The 12,064-nt window shown below is 49.8% G+C and overlaps 1 protein-coding gene across 3 annotated transcripts in view; it reads right to left on the bottom strand.

Annotated features, from left to right (window-relative positions):
• CFAP57 (cilia and flagella associated protein 57) overlaps positions 1 to 12,064 on the bottom strand; it is a 170,986-nt gene that overhangs the window by 77,367 nt on the left and 81,555 nt on the right. The window lies entirely within an intron of this gene.

Genomic DNA, 12,064 nt, shown 5'->3' with positions numbered 1-12,064 from the left:
TCCTAGACAGTCGCTTCCCATTCTGTATGTGTGAAACTGATTTTTTCTTCCTAAGTGGAGCACTTTGCATTTGTCTTTATTAAACTTCATCCTGTTTACCTCAGAAAGGAGCCAGATTGCTCGTGTGGAGCCTTTTCCAGGCCAGGAGTGGTTGTGTTAGAGCTAAATCCTGTTACTGAGAGCCTGCTGGGGGTTGGACCTAGCAGGCTGCTTCAGGGGCTATTGGTGATTGTCCCTAGAGGGGAGAGACCCTGGTTGTGCCTGTGGCTGAGAAGGGCCTACCTAGAAGGTACTGTGGCTTTTTGGGAAAGTGCTCCCTGGGACAAAGCACAGAAGACAAACTGACTCTGGGTCCAAGAGACGTAGAGTGATCTGCCCAATGAACCAGAGCTGCTGGCATCTGGTGGGGCCTGCTCCAGTGGCAGAGGGATTTTTGCCAGCCTGGACTGACACACAACCTGCCCAGTGCTGTCTCTACTTCAGCTGCAGATCTTCAAGCATACTCACGCAAATGTCTGGGACTCTGAATCCAGAGGAGTGCACACTCTGGGGTGGGATAAATGGTGGCAGTGTAAATGCCAGATAGATAAGTTTCCTTTATTTCTGTGTACTTTGTTAATTGATTTTATTCACTTTTAGTCTGTTAAACCCTGCTTATTTAAGTTGTTAAGGAATGGTGTGTTAATTCTAATTTAATCAATTAGATGTATATTATTTATAATTGTCATGTTGAGGTTTGATCGAGATTATTACTGGAATAATTTTATTCCTAGAGTCTCCCAAGGCACACCATTAAGTGTGTACAGGGCCAACCAGGTAGAGGCACTGCCACTGTATATTCCTTTAAGAGCAAGGGACTAGAGCAAGGGATTACAGCAAGGGGGTGGATAGGGGATCCCCAACTATGCAACATCACCACTGGGATATTCAGGACCTCCTTTTATGTTAAAAACATTAGGCATCCAGACACACAGGTGAGCGTAGCCTGCTCCCCAGTAACCCAGGGAAGAAAGAGGGGTTTACAGATGGAAAGGACCAAGCAACATATCTTAAAGAACAAGAGCCACGGAAAGTTAGTAATCATTTTTTCTTTGAGTTCTTGCTCATGTCCATGTCACATCAGGTGACTCACAGGCAGTACCTCAAAAGGTGGGCTCAGAGTTCATGGAGGTTAAGTCCATAAATGGCTATTAGCCAGGATGGGTAAGGAATGGTGTCCCTAGCCTCTGTTTGTCAGAGGGTGGAGAAGGATGGCAGGAGAGAGATTGCTTGATTATTACCTGTTCGATTCACTCCCGCTGGGACACCTGGCATTGGCCACTGTCGGCAGACAGGGTACTGGGCTGGATGGACCTTTGGTCTGACCCAGTATGGCCAATCTTATGTTCTTATGCTTTTATGAATACATCACTGCTCTTCTGAACCTAGTACTGTCTTGTGCCTGTTGGATAATGGCATTGTGGGATGCAAAGGGATGCTCCAGTGACCAAACTGTGCAAGAAATGTTGCTGAGGAGGTGTGAGCTCTCATGCAGTGAGTAGTTAGGATGATCAGAAATGTGACATTTGCCTGCTCACAGCAAGCCCAATACAGGCAATTATCTGGGACAAGATCTTCTGAGAAGATACTGGAAACTGTTCCATCCTTTCTGCTACAAAGAGCCAAGTAGATTTGTGAAATAATAGAATTTCATCTAAGCAACTCTGCATTTCAAGAAAGATGTGGATAAATAAGAGAAAGTCCAGAGAAGAGCAACAAGAATGATTAAAGGTCTAGAGAATATGACCTATGAAGGAAGACTGAAAGAATTGGGCTTGTTTAGTTTGGAAAGGAGAAGACTGGGAGGGGACATAATAGCAGTTTTCAGGTATCTAAAAGAGTGTTACAAGGGGAAGGAAGAACAATTGTTCTCCTTAGCCTCTGAGGAAAGGACAAGAAGCAATGGGCTTAAACTGCAGCAAAAGAGGTTTAGGTTGGACATTAGGAAAAACTTGCTGACTGTCAGGATGGCTAAACACTGGAATAAGTTGCGTAGGGAAGTTGTGGAATCTCCATATCTAGAGATAGTTAAGAGCAGGCCAGATAGACATCTATCAGGGATGGTCTAGACGGTACTGGGTCCTGCCATGAGGGCAGGGGACTGGACTCGATGTCCTCTCGAGGTCCCTTCCAGTTCTAGTGTTCTATGATTCTATAAATCCGACAGCATGTTGAACCAGTTTGATGTGACTACATTAGGGCTACAAGAATAACTCTTACTTTGTCCTGTTTGGTTTTCAGGAGAGCCTTGCAAACCAGAGGGACTGGAGGAAAAAGTAGAGTAACAGTCGTGTCCAAGGGAGCAGGAAGTCATAGGAAACGGAGCCCAGCTTGTTCCCTCAGTGAGAAACACTGATGGCACTTTCTGTTCTGCTTGTTCGTGGGGAGAGCCCCACCTGGGGAGATCCCCATCTTTTGAAGATGAAGCTGGTGGCTTCTGGTGAAGTGACCACTCTTGGTGAGAGAAAAAGGACCTGCTAAAGTGATCTGACAATGCATTCTGGGATCCAGGAAGATATAAAACCTCAGGGTGGGTGGAGTGCTTCATGAGAAATCTCACCGTCGAAATGCCTCCTAACACTATCAAGCTCCTCCCTGCTTGATATAGAATATGCCCATGGCACAAAATGTCTGCAAATATATTAGAAGCAAGAGGAAGATTAAGGATAGGGTGGGGCCATTACTCAGTGAGAAAGGGGGAAGAAACAATAACAAAAGAAAATGTGGAAATAACAAAGTGGCTTAATAATTTCTTTGTTTTAGTTTTTATCAAGATTGGTGGTGACTGGATGTCTAACATAGTGAATGCCAGTGAAAATGAAGTAGGATTAGAGGATAAAATATGGAAACAACAAGTTAAAAATGACTTAGATATATTAGATGTCTTCAAGTCACCAGGACCTGATAAAATACATCCTAGAATACTCAAGTTGCTGACTGAGGGGATATATGAGCCATTAGATATTATCTTTGAAAAGTCATGGAAGAGAGATTCCAGAAGACTGGAAAAGGGCAAATAAGGACAACCCAGGAAATTACAGTCTAGTCATCTTAATTTATTGCAAATAATTTAGCAATCAGTTAGCAAACATCTAAAAGACAAGTGATAACAGCAATGGATTTGTCAAGAACAAATCAAGTAAAACCAACATGATAACTTTCTTTGACAGAGTAACAAGCCCTCTGGATGGAGGAGAAGCAGTAGGTATCATATAACCTGACTTTAATAAAGCTTTCAATACTATCTTTGATAATATATCAAGTCTTGCCGATAAGGGAGAAGCAGTGGATGTCATATACCTAGACTTCAGTAAAGCATTTGATTCAGTCTCACTTGATCTTGTTATTAATAAACTAAGGAAATACAATGTAGCTGGGGCTATTACAAGTGTGTGTGTGTCAGGGGAAAGTGGTTGTAGATCCTACAGAGTTCAATAGTTCAGTCAGAAGGGCATTACAAGTTGGGTTATACAGGGCTCAGTTTTGGGACCTGTTCTGTTCAATATCTTCATCAATGATTAGAAAAGTGTATAGGGAGTACACTTTAGGGATGTTAAGTAATGGTTAATTAGCTAATGGAATAGTGGATGGAATTTCCATCAACTACCTGATTACACCTTAACGGGGCGCTCGCTACCACCGGTGTGGCTCTGCATTTTAAACATAGTAAGAGCCACAGCAGGGTTAGTTCCCAGGATCAGCACGAGCTAGGACTCAGTAGTCCCAGCTCATGCTGGCTCCGGGACCGCTGCAGCTCTGCCTCCCCTGCTCCTTCTATACGGTGGAAACAGTGCTGGGAGGAACCGGCTAAGCTGGCTACTCCCAGCACCAGCTCCTGCTCCCCACCACCTCTGATACAGAGGTAGGCAGGGGGAAGAAGGGGGGAGAGAAGCGAATAGTCGATTACTCGACGAGTCACTTAGGGTATGTCTACACTACAGAGCTAATTCAAACTAACTTATTTCGAATTAGTTAATTCTAAATAAGCTAATTCGAATAAGTGCATCTAGACCTAAAAACTAATAGTGTTTTGCTAATTCGAATTAGCACGTCCACACTGATTGGAGGCTGGGTCGCATTTAAGGGCTGCTCAAACTGGTTCCAGCAGGGCATCAGGTCAGTAGTTGGTTTGTGTGGCTGCTGTCTGAGGCTATCTGAGGCTCGTGCTTAAAGGGACCACAATGGACAGCTGGTTCTCAGCTTTTTCGCTTGCTTGCCTACCTCGCCGAGGGACAGCAAAGCGTTTTCCTCTCTGCCCGCCTGTGTCAGTTGTTCTCATTGGGGACGCCGCCGCATTTGGCACCATGGAGCCAGAGCTCGCCCTGGGCATTCTGGTCCAGTTTTTGGACTTGCTGCTGCAAGCCTGCCAGCAATGGGTGGAAGCTGCCTGGCATCATCTGGTGAACGTCAGCCCTCTGCCCCTCCCCCTGGCCTCCCTGGGGGCCATTGAGGAGCCGCAGCAGCGCCCAAATGCCAGCGTGCCCCGCTGCATCTGGAGTCTGGACACCAGCAGCGACTGGTGGGACCGCATCGTCCTGGTGCGCTTGGGAGACCAACAGTGGACCCAGAACTTTAGGATGAAGAAGGACACCTTCCTGGAGCTCTGCGAGTGGCTCACCTTGCTCTGCGGCAACGGGACACTCGCATGAGGCCCGCCATCCCCCTCCAGAAGCATGTGGCGATCACCCTGTGGAAGCTCTCCATACCGGACAGCTACCAATCCATCAGGAACCAGTTCGGCTTGGGAAAATCCACTGTTGGACTAGTGCTCATACAGGTATGGCACTCACCGGCCACTGGGCCGGGGGGGAAGAGATGGGCCACCCCAGGGAAACAGGGGGAGGGGGAAGAGGAGGCGAAAGTGCCCTGCAAGGGAGGGTTTGGTCTGTCCCGGCCGAACTACATGCCGCCCGCAGCAGCCAGGATCACAGCGGGGGTTGCTTCTGGGAGTGGGGTGCGGGGCAGTGCCAGGGAACGAACACTCCCAGCCACCCGGGCACCCCAGTGATTCACGGTTTGGTGTCTCTCTCTGCAGGTGGTCAAAGCATCAACAGAGTGCTGCTTCACAGGGAGGTCCACCTCACCAAGCCAGAAGCGGTCATCCAGGGGTTTGGCGCCCTCAGCTTCCCCAACTGCGGGGGGTGCCATCGACCAAACGCACATCCCCATCTATGCCCCGGAACACCAGGCCTCCCAGTATATCAATCGCAAGGGGTACTTCTCCATTATTCTGCAGGCTGTGTCTGACCTCCAGGGCCAGTTCATGGACATTAATGTGGGCTGGTCCAACAAGGCACACGATGCCAGGGTGTTCCAGAACTCCTCCGTGTGCCGGAGGCTGCATGCCGGGACCTTCTTCCCTGACGGCCACATCTGGGTCAGGGACGTGGATATGCCCATCTGCCTGGTGGGGGATGCAGCCTACCCCCTACAGTCCTGGCTCATGAAGCCCTACACTGGACACCTCAACCCCTCCCGGCAGGCCTTCAATGCCAGGTTCACCAGGGCCCGCATCGTGGTGGAAGGGGCCTTCGGACACCTGAAAGTCCAATTTCAGTGCCTCCTCACCTGCCTCGACCTCGCTGAGCACAATATCCCTCCTGTGGTAGCAGCATGTTGTGTGCTGAACAATTTATGCGAGCAGAAGGGGGAGGCTTTCCTGCCAGGCTGTCTTCTCTCTGGCTTCCCTGGCCAACAGAATTTGCCAGTACCCCTTGGTCAGGTCGAGGGTGGACAAAAACTGCGCCTTTCCCAGCTGATCAATGAGCTCATCTATTCACGGCATGGGGTATGCATCAAACTTTGACACCTCATTCAACTTCCGGAAAGCATTGCAAAAACGGAGGCTGCCGTCAGGTTTAGGCACTAAGACAATGGGGCTGGACCATTGGCTGTGGGATTCCTCAATGATGCCTAGTTCTAGCATTTTCCTTACTTCTTTTTGTACCTCCTTTTGCTTCACTTCTGGAATTCGGTAGGGCCTGACACTCTTACGCCTGGGTCCGTGACTATATGGTGCTCGACTTCAATGGTCCGGCCAGGCTCTGTTGAGAACACATCTGAGTGTTGCTTCAGCATTGCAAGAACCTCTGCCCTCTGGCCTGGGGTTAATTCTGGGGAGATCCCCACCTGTTCCTGTTGGCTTTCATTTAGTATTGCTGCCCCCAGGTAGGCCAGCTCCACCTCCCTGTCTTGCCATGGTTTGAGCAGGTTAACATGGTAGATTTGTTCCAGTTTCCGGCACCCCGGCTGCCGCACATTATAATCTACCTCTTCTATGACTTCAACCATTTCATAGGGTTCCTGCCACCTGGCAAGGAGCTTGCTCTCTGCTGTCGGGACCAGCACCACTACCCAATTGCCCACCTAGAATTTCCGGACCGTCGTCCAACAGTTGTAGTAGGTTTGTTGGGCCTGCTGGGCTTTTTCTAGGTGCTCTCTTACAATGGGGGTTATCTGTGCGATCCTGTCCTTCAGCTGCAGGATGTGCTCTACAATATTGCATCCATGGTTTGTCTGCTCCTCCCAGGTCTCTTTGGCAAGGTCTAGAAGGCCCCAGGGGTTTCGCCCATATAGTAGTTCAAATGGGGAAAAGCCTGTGGGTGCCTGTGGTACTTCTCGAATGGCAAACATGAGGTATGGGAGTAGGTCATCCCAATCTTTCCCGTTCCAACTCACTACCTTCCAGATCATGACCTTGAGGGTGCGGTTGAACCGCTCGACAAGGCCATCCGTCTGCGGGTGGTATACTGACGTCCTCAGAGCCCGTATGTGGAGTAGTGCACACAGGGCCTTCATTAACTTGGACACAAAGGGAGTACCCTGATCGGTTAGGATCTCCTTGGGTATCCCCACTGTGACGGGGCAGAGGCGCCCCGCACTCCAGTCCCCCTGGAAGCCGCATACACGGCGGCACTCGGGCCGGAGCTGGACGCTCCAGAGATGGCTGCGCCGCAAGCGGTGGCGCTTGGGCAGAAGCCGGGCGCCCCGGAGCCGGGTGCCCCGTGAGCGGCAGACCGAGCGGCCCTAGTGCCCGTCGGTCGGTGGTGCGCCAGCTGTTCCTGGGCAGCCGCCATGGCAAGATGCCCGGACAGGACAGGCGATCAAAAGGGATGTCACCAAAAGGGACATCACCACGTACTCTCGCCACACAACCGGAAGTGGATGGACGCACGGGGGGGCGGAGCCCCCTCCCGCGCCAAGCGGCCTGGGCATTTAAACCCCGAGCAGCACTGGTAAAGGGGGGAGCCCGGAGAGAACCCTCCTGCAATGCATCACAGCAGATGAGACCCAGACAGAGGGGGTAAGCCGCCGGCGCAGGTACAGGGGACTGGTGGGGAGAGGAAGCAGCCCAGGGCGGGCAGAGAGAGCCTGTGGGCTGGCACGTTACGGCAGACGCCCCGCCAGCCGGACCGGACGACGCGAGTGTCTGTGTCCTTAGGGCCCTGGGCTGGGGTCCATGAGAGGGGGCAGGCCCGGACCCCCCTCTCCCCGCTACGGGAGGTAAGACGACCTCTGACGGCGAGGAGGCTCCTCGGGCCGTCAGTGTAATTGATTGGGACGCCGGACGGCGATTCACCAGGTGACGGGAACACGGGACTGGGGACGGAGAGTTAGGGGTGCCATTGGGGCCCCACGATTCACTCATTTACACCCACCCTCAAGAAGATTTGAACTAACTCCCTTGCTATTGTCTTAGAATGGGTATTTCTCAGGGGTACTGCCTCAGGGTATCGGGTGGCGTAGTCCAGGACCACTAATATGTTCCGGTGTCCTTGGGCTGAATTTTCTAATGGGCCCACTAGGTCCATAGCGATGTGTTCAAAAGGGACCTCAATTATAGGTCGGGGTATCAGTGGGGCTCTCAAGTGCGGCTGGGGCCCATGAAGCTGGCATTCGGGGCAAGAGGCACAATACCGCCAAACCTCCATACATACCCCGGGCCAGTAGAACCTTCTTAAAATCCTATCTAGGGTTTTCTCAACTCCTAGGTGACCCCCGAATAAATGACTGTGTGCTAGGTCCAACATGGCTCGCCAAGAGCTGTTCCACCTCCTGTCCTGGGCCTGGCAACACTCGGTACAGTAGATCCCTCTTGATAATGTAATAGGGTCTAGGGCCCTTGAGCCTTCCTTCTACAGGGATCCTGTTTACTTCAACTACCTCTTTACGAATGTTTTGATACAGTGGGTCGTTGGCCTGGTCCTGTCCAAAATTTTCAAGTGAGGGCCCTACCTGCCTGGGCTCTGGGGAACCTTTGGCCTCTTCCATCCCAGGGGGCCCTGCTGAGGTAGGCCCAGCCTCAGGCTCATTTACCTCTCTCAGTGCTTCATTATCAGTTGGCTCAGTTTCCCTCCCAGCCAGGGCCTGCCTTAAGTTCTGGGTCAGAATTTGAGTACCCAGTTTCTTGGCTGCCCTCCTTTCCCGCTTTGATTTCTGGGGTTTCCCAGGCTCAGAAAATAGGTCCTGGGAAAATTCATGAAAACTTGGGAGGGGGCTCTCTTCCTTTCCCTCAGTTGTAGGGAGCAGGTCACTAAATCCAGGAAAGTCCTGCCCAATCACAACTGGATATGGGAGCCTCGGAACTACCCCCACTGCAACCATTGTGACATTCCCCAGGATCTCTATTTGTACGGGGACAACAGGGTAATAATTGACATCTCCATGGACACAGGAGATCCCAGTGTGCTTGGCAAGGGTCAGCTGGTCTGGTTCCATCAGCTGCCTGGAGACCAATGTGACAGTGCTCCCTGAGTCCACCAAGGCCGTGGTCTCTATTCCATTCATTTTAACGGGTCGGGTGTACAGATGGGGGGCCATTGCTATGCCTGCCAAATTTATGAGATTGCAGGGGCCTCCCAGGTCTCCTAGGTCTCACTGCATGGGTTCTGTTATGTTTGGACAGTGTGCCGCTATATGCCCAATCTCCCCACATGTGTAGCCTCGATATCCTGCCCGGGGCATCCCATTTCTTGGGCTACTGGGTTTTACCCCCTGACCTTCCTGCCCCCAGCCCCCAAGTCCATTTACGGCCTCTTGCCGCTCTTCTGTCTCCCTCTTCCCTGGCCAATTCTTACTCAAGGGTTCAGAGCCATGGGCCTTTGGGGCTAGTCCAATTCTCTTGTCTCTCCGGACTTCTTTGCTGAGAGGTTGCGAAAGTCCTTTAGTCGTTAATTGTCATTTTCACACATGCAAAATGGGAAGTGACTAGCTAGGAAGGTGTACTGCAGAAAAGGATCTAGGGGTCACAGTGGACCATAAGTTAAATATGAGTAATCAGTGCAACACGGTTACAAAAAAGCAAACATCATTCTGGGATGCATTAATAGTACTGTTGTAAACAAGACACGAGAGGTAACTCTTCTGCTCTACTCTGCAGTGAGCAGGCCTCAACTGGAGTATTGTGTTCAGTTCTGGGCACAAATTGGAGCAAGTCCAGAGAAGAGCAACACAAATTATTAAAGGCCTAGAAAACATGAACTATGACGGAAGACTGAAAGAACTGTTTGTTTAGTTTGGAAAAGAGAACACTGAGAGGAGACCGAACAGCACTCAAGTACCTAAAAAGATGTTACAAGTAGGAGAGGGGAAAAAAATATTCTTCTTAACCTCTGATGATAGAACAAGAAGCAATAGACTTAAATTGCAGCATGGGAGGTTTAGGTTGGACATAAATTTCCAACCTAAAATTTCCTATCAGGGTGGTTAAGCATTGGAATAAATTGCCTGAGGAGGTTGTAGAATCTTCATCATTAGAGATATTTAAGAGAAGATTAGATAAACATTTGTCAGGGATGGTCTAGATGGTGCTTGGTCCTGCTGTGAGGTCAGGGGAGTGGACTTGATGACCTCTTGAGGTCCCTTCCAGTTCTAGTGTTCTATGATTCTGTGCTCTATGATAGTCTGAAATGAGGTCTCTGGAAGGAAGGCTCTGGCAGGGGTCAAGTCAAGCACTGCCCCAATAAATTCTATTCAAGAGTTGAGTTCTGTTCATTTATCAACAGATCCAGCAATTGGAAGGTGGCTTGGACTATGCTGAGATTCCATATATGAGCCTTTGATCAACCCTTGATCAGCCAGTCATTGAGGTAAGGGTAGACTTGGACATCTTGCCATCTGAGGAATGTTGTTACTACTACAGGGCGGCCTCTCATTGTAGTCCTCCTTTGGTCACCACAGTGGAGTGATATTCCTCTCTGTCTCCATTCAGTGCTAGGGATTTGGGGACCAGCTGCAGACTGAAGATGGTCACGACAATGGTATCAGAGTCAGGTTGCCCCAGAAGATCCTGCAGGGCCCAGTGCTGGGAAGGAGCTCAAAACTCCATGCTACTTACTGTTCAGAGATGTCAGAGCAGCAGTTGTCCCACTGAAGCTAGGGGATCCAGAAGCGAAAGTACCATAACATAAGAACATAACATAACATAAGAACGGCCGTACTGGATCAGACCAAAGGTCCTTCTAGCCCAGTATCCTGTCTGCCGACAGTGGCCAGCACCAGGTGCCCCAGGGAGGGTGGACCAAAGACAATGATCAAGCGATTTGTCTCCTGCCATCTCTCTCCAGCCTCTGACAAACAGAGGCCAAGGACACCATTTTATCCCCTGGCTAATAGCCTTTTATGGACCTAACCTCCATGAAATTATCTAGCTTCTCTTTAAACTCTGTTATAGTTCTAGCCTTCACAGCCTCCTCTGGCAAGGAGTTCCACAGGTTGACTACACGCTGTGTGAAGAAGAACTTTCTTTTATTAGTTTTAAACCTGCTACCCATTAATTTCCTTTGGTGTCCTCTAGTTCTTCTATTTAGGGAACTAATAAATAACTTTTCTTTATCGGCCCCCTCCACACCACTCCTGATTTTATAGACCTCTATCATATCCCCCCTCAGTCTCCTCTTTTCTAAACTGAAAAGTCCCAGTCACTTTAACCTCTCCTCATATGGGACCCGTTCCAAACTCCTAATCATTTTAGTTGCCCTTTTCTGAACCCTTTCCAAGGCCATAAAATCTCGAGTATAATCCACACTTTTTTTCTGATTTTTTCTGGGTCAAAGTCGGGGTGCATGTTATACATAGCAGTTATTTTTTAAATTTTTATTTTGGCTCCCAGACAAGGTGAAGAGCCAGTGGCGCTGCTAGGCTGCAGCTCTCTGGCTCCTTCAGGCTGCTCCCGGGAGCCCCCGTGGCAGGCTGGGAGTGGAGAGTGAGCCACAGAGCGCGCCGCCCCCCCCCCCGGGGGCAGCAGGGCACAGGAGGAGAAGGCGGTGAAGCCCTCTGCTCAGGGGCCACCAACTTCCCTGGCCCGGGGTGTCCTGGTCAGGCCGTCCCCCTACTCTTGGCTGCAGCTGCCAATGATAGCCAGGTCCAGGCTCTGGGAAGCAGGCGAGGCTGGGCTTGGTGCTGGCAGACCTGTTGACAGGAGTGTAGATACATAGGTGTGCATTATATATAGAAGTTCATTTTTTTCCATGATTCTGTCATTGAAAAGGTAGGGTGCGCATTATACATAGGTGCGCATTATACTTGCAATTTTATGGTAAGTCTCTTGCCACTGCAAAGGTCTGTGGAGTCAATGGAACTGTCAGAACACTCGTGCAGGAATGGCTTCCAGGTGTTGGCAGAGAATCCAGCACCAGATTCAGGCTACAGGCGACACAATGTTTGATGCTGGAAGACCAGGCTCTGCCCAGCTCCTGGGATGAAACAAGTCCCTTGATGACAGGGACTATTTGCACTAATGCCAGCTAGAATACACTAAAACTGTACTTGAAACTAATAAATTATGAACCAGAATCCAAAAACCACTGGGAAGAAGCCTCTTGCACAAAACTGGCCCCTAATTAATTATGCAAATGAAGCATGGCAATATGCTAATCCGTGCTTCATTTGCATAGGCTTTTGCACAAGAGAGGTGTAGTATAGATGTAGCCCTAGTGTGGAATGGATATGAGCAAGCACTTGAAAAATAAACAATTTTTTAATGAAATTATTGCAAAATATCTGTATTTTTCAGGGCATTCATAAA

This window comes from Pelodiscus sinensis, chromosome 9, assembly GCF_052426305.1.
Source record: "Pelodiscus sinensis isolate ZL-2025 chromosome 9, ASM5242630v1, whole genome shotgun sequence".
In the NCBI taxonomy this organism is placed as follows: domain Eukaryota; kingdom Metazoa; phylum Chordata; order Testudines; family Trionychidae; genus Pelodiscus; species Pelodiscus sinensis.
Note: the sequence above shows the minus strand (reverse complement) of the source record. Positions and strands in the feature narration are given on the sequence as shown.